Source organism: Triticum dicoccoides, chromosome 1A (genome assembly GCF_002162155.2).
Source record: "Triticum dicoccoides isolate Atlit2015 ecotype Zavitan chromosome 1A, WEW_v2.0, whole genome shotgun sequence".
NCBI lineage: Eukaryota > Viridiplantae > Streptophyta > Magnoliopsida > Poales > Poaceae > Triticum > Triticum dicoccoides.
This window is the reverse complement of record NC_041380.1, coordinates 578,132,728-578,139,071: the sequence shown is the minus strand read 5'-3', so window position 1 is coordinate 578,139,071 and position 6,344 is coordinate 578,132,728.

The following is a 6,344-nucleotide window of genomic DNA, read 5'->3' as shown; positions in this document are numbered from 1 at the left end:
CTAACATACGCAAATGAGAGCGAGAAGAGAAGGCAAAGCACGGTGGAACAACTATGATCAAGAAGTGATCCTAGAACAACCTACGTCAAGCATAACTCCAACACCGTGTTCACTTCCCGGACTCCGCCGAGAAGAGACCATCACGGTTACACACGCAGTTGATGTGTTTTAATTAAGGTCAACTTCAGGTTTTCTACAACCGGACGTTAACAAATTCCCATCTGCCCATAACTGCGGGCACGACTTTCGAAAGTTCAAATCCCTGTAGGGGTGTCCCAACTTAGCCCATCACAAGCTCTCACGGTCAACGAAGGATATTCCTTCTAGCAGGAAGACCCGGTCAGACTCGGAATCCCGGTTACAAGAGATTTCGACAAGTTAAAACAAATCCAGCAACACCGCCCGAATGTGCCGACAAATCCCGATAGGAGCTGCACATATCTCGTTCTCAGGGAACACTCAGATGAGACATCCTACGAGTAAAACCAAACCTCAAGTTGCCCCGAGGTGGCCCCGTAATCTGCTCGGTCAGACCAATACTCAGAGGAGCACTGGCCCAGGGGGGTTTAAATAAAGATGACCCTTGAGTCCGCGAAACCCAAGGGAAAAAGAGGCTAGGTGGCGAATGGTAAAACCAATGCTGGGCATTGCTGGAGGAGTTTTATTCAAGGCGAACTGTCAAGGGGTTCCCATTATTACCCAACCGCATAAGGAACGCAAAATCCGGGAACATAACACCGATATGACAGAAACTAGGGCGGCAAGAGTGGAACAAAAAACCAGGCATAATGCCGAGCCTTCCACCCATTACCAAGTATATAGATGCATTAATTAAATAATATATATTGTGATATCCCAACAAGTAACCAATGTTCCAACAAGGAATGAACTCCATGTTCCAACAAGGAACAAACTTCAATCTTCACCTGCAACTAACAACGCTATAAGAGGGACTGAGCAAAGCGGGAACATAGCCAATCAACGGTTTGCTAGGACAAGGTGGGTTAGAGGCTTGGTTCAACAATATATGAGGCATGATAAGCAAGTGGTAGATATCGCAGCATAGGCATACCAAAAGAGCGAGCAACTAGCAAGCAAAGATAGAAGTGATGTCGAGGGTATGGTCATCTTGCCTCAAATCCCGCAAGGAAGAAGAACGAGTCCATGAAAAAGATAAACGGATGTAGTCGAACGGATCCTCACACACACGACATTATCGGAACCAACCCGAAGAAGCAACACCGGAAAAGAAGCACACAACATAGTAAACAACCAACACATGAACATGCACTACTAGGGAAAACCTTATACATAGAATCTTAGCAGCAGCACGGCATAAAAACAGGCGCTGCTGCTAAGTAGTAGCAGTGCGGCTACGGAAAGCTCGCTACTGGTGCAAACTTAGCAGTAGCGCATGACGCTTAAACCGCGCTGCTACAAAAATCCACCGACAATACACAACGACATAAGTTTACCAGTAGCGCGGCGCCAGGGAGCGCGCTGCTGCTAATGCCATAGTAGCAGCGCACTTTTTCGTCACCTTGCTGCTTCTAATTTTGAAAATGTGCACAGGGTTGGCCCGTTTAGCAGTAGCGCGTGACAGGAAAGCGCGCTGTTGCTACGCTCTTAGCAGCAGCGCGCTTTCTCTCCCGCGCTACTGCTAAGACGCAGGACCCACCACCTTTTCCACCTCCCCCTCCCCATCTACTCTCCTCCCTTTCCCCTACCTCCCACATCCTCCCTCTCTCACTCTTCTTCTTCCTCAATACTTCTCCCCCCATTACTCTCCCTCTTCTACCTACCTTTCTCTCTCTTCATTACTCCTAGCTATAACTACACCACCTCCATTAATTCATCTCCTTTCTCTTTTTCCTCCCCCCTCCACTAGTTGAAGTTGTCTCCTCCCAAATTAGCTAGCTAGGTAGATGTAGCATTTAGTTAAGTGACCTATTTGCCCCCTAACTAGATCTTTCTTTGTCAAGAAGAGCTTTCTGCACTTTTGACCTCCCTACATCATCATCTCCATCGTGTGCTCGATCTCGAGATAGAGGTGTGATTAATATTTCATGCTTTTGCAAAATGGAAATATGTTTATGCATGTGTGTGTGATATTTTTATGGAAATTGTGTGTGTGGCATGAGTTGACGCCAAATTGTGCATTTGAGTTGCCTATGTTTTGCCGAAATGTCGATTTATTTCCGTTTCGGCGAATTCCGGGCAAACTCTAGATCTATATATGTCCTAATTTTAAGGAAGGTCATGCCGAATTTTTGTATGACTTTGATGAATGCACACATTTTTATAATCAATTTGTTTATTATTACCGTGCAGAGTTCACGATGGTCAGTGGAACGATGGTGGACAGGTGGTTGCGGTCGGCGGTGCAGGACATGAAGGAAAATAACCTGACAGAGGTTTTATGTCCGTGTCGAAAATGCAAAGGAATAGTTTGGCTTGACCCCCATGTCGATGGTCATGTCGAAGCGCACCTGCTCATGACTGGTTTCATGGATGGCTATACTCGGTGGATAACTGAAGATGAGGATGACGATATTGAGGATGCCGACGGGGCAGGCAATGATGACACGGAGCAAGATGAAGAGATGATCGATAATGGCAGCGGGGAAGAGGCCGGACATGGTGGCGGAGAAGGGGCCGGACATGGCGGCGGAGAGAATGACATGGACTCCACGCAGCAGAGTTCGTTGGTACTAAGTTCAATCGTGCGGGACCCTCATGTTCAAGCATTGCTTCGCAAGGAGACGAGTACTGAGAGAGCTGCTTCTAGAGAGGAGGCTAAGCTGGAGCAACTGGTGGTAGACTCGAACATTCCATTGTATGATGGTTGCAATCCTGAGGTGACCCGCTTGAGTTTCACGCTCCAAGTGCTGAAGACGAAGGCTAAAAACAAATGGACCGACACTAGCCTCGATGAGCATCTCAAGTACCTAAAGGATGTTCTTCCCGAGGGTAATCTATGTCCTAGTAGTGTTGATGAGGCCAAGAAGATCATGTGCCCTCTTGTCTGCCACACGTTAGATACCATGCATGCATCAACGATTGCATAATTTATCGGAAGGAGCATGCGGAAAAAACAAGTTGTCCGGTGTGCAATGCTTCTCGATACAAGAAGGCCGGGAAGAAATGTACCCAGAAAGTGGTATGGTACTTACCGATCACTCCCCATATCCAGAGGTATTTTGTAGATCCCGAGGAAGCAAAGCTAATGCGCTGGCACGCAGAGAGGAAGAAGCCCGACGATGGAGATGATCCGAAGCTGAGACATGTCAAGGATGGAAGCCAGTGGAGAGAGTTGAACAACTTCTATCGGTATTTTGAATGTGATGCAAGGAACATCGTGCTCGGCGCGTGTACCGATGGCATGAATCCGTTTGGCAACCAGAGCACCAACCATAGCACATGCCCGTGTTTGTATGGATGTACAACCTCCCCCCTGGTTGTGCATGAAATCAAAGTACATTCACATGAGCATGCTTATTCAAGGGCCGAAACAACCAGGAAATAATATTAATTTGTATCTGGGGCTACTTCAGGAGGAGTTAGACACGTTATGGAAAACACCGGCCAAGACATGGGACGCCAGCAAAGGCGAGTATTTCAGCATGAGAGCCGCGCTGATCACGACAGTGCATGACTATCTTGGTTACAGATATGTGGCACGCCAGGTGTGCCATGGATATTGCGGATGCACGCGGTGCATGGATGATACGACGTCTTAGCAGCTAACGTCAAGGAAAGATGGCGGTTCTGGGAAAATCGTGTACATGGGGCATCGAAGATGGCTCGAACAGGACGACCCGTGGAGAAACCATGGAGATCTATTCAATGGTCACGCTGAGCATCGAGGACCTCCACGTAAGCAGAGCGGTGCCGAAATCGATGAGCTGTTGAAAAACTGGAAGGAGTGCCCCGCGTCGGGAAAGACGATGAGAAAGGCGCCAGAGCCGCTGCTGAAGGTATGGAAGACGAGGTCTGTGTTCTAGGACTTGGAGTACTGGCACAAACTCGATACACCTCATTGCCTTGATCAAATGCATATCTGTAAGAATGTCCTTGAGAGCTTGCTCGCAACACTGATGAACATGCCGGATAAGACCAAGGATGGGCCGAAGGCAAGAAAAAGACTTGCAAGATTTGGAAATCAGGGAAGATCTGCACATGCCGCCACGTAAAATGTCAGACGAGACAGAGACGGAGACAGAGGCACGGGAGAAGAAGGGCAAGAAAATAAAGAATGAGGATTATTGCCCCCCTTCTTGCTTCACCTTAAGTCAGGCTGAGATCAATCAATTCTTTAAGTGCCTTACCGGAGTCAAAGTTAGTTCCGGTTACTGTGGCAAGATAAGTAGATATCTAGACACGGACAAGAAAAGGTTCAACAGGATGAAGTCTCATGACTGTCATGTGATGATGACGCAGATATTACCTGTTGCCCTTAGAGGGATAATGGACAAGCACGTCCGTGACACGCTTATTGGTCTCTGCAACTTTTTCGACGTCATCTCTCGAAAGTCGATCAGTGTGAAGCAGCTCCGAAGGCTACAGGAAGAGATCGTTGTGATACTGAATGAGCTTGAGATGTACTTCCCGCCCGCGTTCTTTGACGTGATGGTGCATCTGTGTGTCCATATTGTGGATGACATAATAGACCTGGGGCCGTCATTCCTACAAAACATGATGCCGTCTGAGAGGATGAATGGGATCATCAAAGGATTCGTTCATAACATGTCCCGTCCAGATGGAAGCATCGTCTAGGGCTATTTGACACAAGAGTGCATCTCTTTCTGTGAGAATTTTCTATATGGCGCAGACCAGCCGCCTGGTGTTAGTGTTGGTTTGCCCGTTAACAAGCACGATGGGAGGCTCGAAGGAGAAGGTCACTGCAACGGTCGCAGGGAACTGCACATGGCATACTCAGATCGACGCAGCGACTTTGACAGAGCAAACTTGGTAGTGCTACAACACCTAGACGAGGTAGATCCTTTCGTGGCACTGCACAAAGAAATTATCGGAAAGAAGTATCGTGACCGGGGGTATGCAGGACGGACGCCGAAGTTACTAGAGAGCACAACTCCACTTTCCTGCATTGGTTCAAAGAGCATATTATTGCTAATCCCCCGGAGGAGGGCTCTAAGGACGGATTGCTCATATACGCCTTAGCGCATGGCCCCTCGCCCAACCTCGTAACCTATCAAGCATATGATATCAACGGATACACGTTCTACACGGAGGCCAAAGATATGGACAGTGATGAATATCAGAACTCAGGGGTGACGATGGAATGCATGACCGGCAGCGACAATGGCGCAACTGAATGATGTTCCGTGTCAGATGGGCTAAGAATGTCGAAAGATAAAGCCGGATTTTCACTACCATGACTATACCCGACGCCAAGAGCGCTACCGTGAACGCTATCGCAAAAAACGAGCCATGGGTACACGCTAAGCACGTGACACAATGCTTCTTCATAACCGACCCATGCAATCCCAGTCGTGTTGTCGTGAGGAAAGGCAATAAAAACATCATTGGAATGGATGGAGTCGCCAACGAGGAAGACTATGATCAGTATGGAAACCCAATGAGGGAAGATGACGATGATGATGAAGTATACGTCAAAAGAAGAATCAATACTACATTACCAAAGAAAAATTGTACTCCATGGAAAAGGCAAAGTCACAATGAGGGGCTCAATTATTCTTCGATGAACAAGAAGGGAAAGAAGCTGACTCAAAAACGAAAACGTCAGCGCTGAGGAATCGGTCAAATGATGTAATATATATATATGTATGTTCCTATTTTGTATACACACTTAATTAGCCATTATTATGCATGGGTCTAATGATGTAATATATATATGTTCCTATTTTGTATACACACTTAGCCATTATTATGCAAGGGTCCAATGATGTAATATATATGTTCCTATTATGCTGAGAAAAAGAAAAAAGGGAAACTGGTTATAGCAGTAGCGCTTTAGTGAAAAAAGAGCTACAGCTAGTCAAGGTAGCAGTAGCGGTTTCTGCAGAAAATCGCTACAGCTAGTCAAGGTAGCAGTAGCGGTTTCTGCAGAAAACCGCTATATCTAGTCAAGGTAGTAGTAGCGCGTTTCGTGTAAACGCGCTACTGCTACGTCCACTTAACCCAAAATTCTCCCTCTCCCTGCTTCATCCCGCCTCTTTTTCCCCAAATCCCCACTCTCTCTTCCTCGGTCCCGTCGCACCGCCGCGCCCGCCCCCGACCTCGACGCGCTCGCCCCCGACCCCGCCGCCATTGACCCCGCCACGCCTGACCCCGACGCACTAGCCCCGACCCCGCCGCCCCCG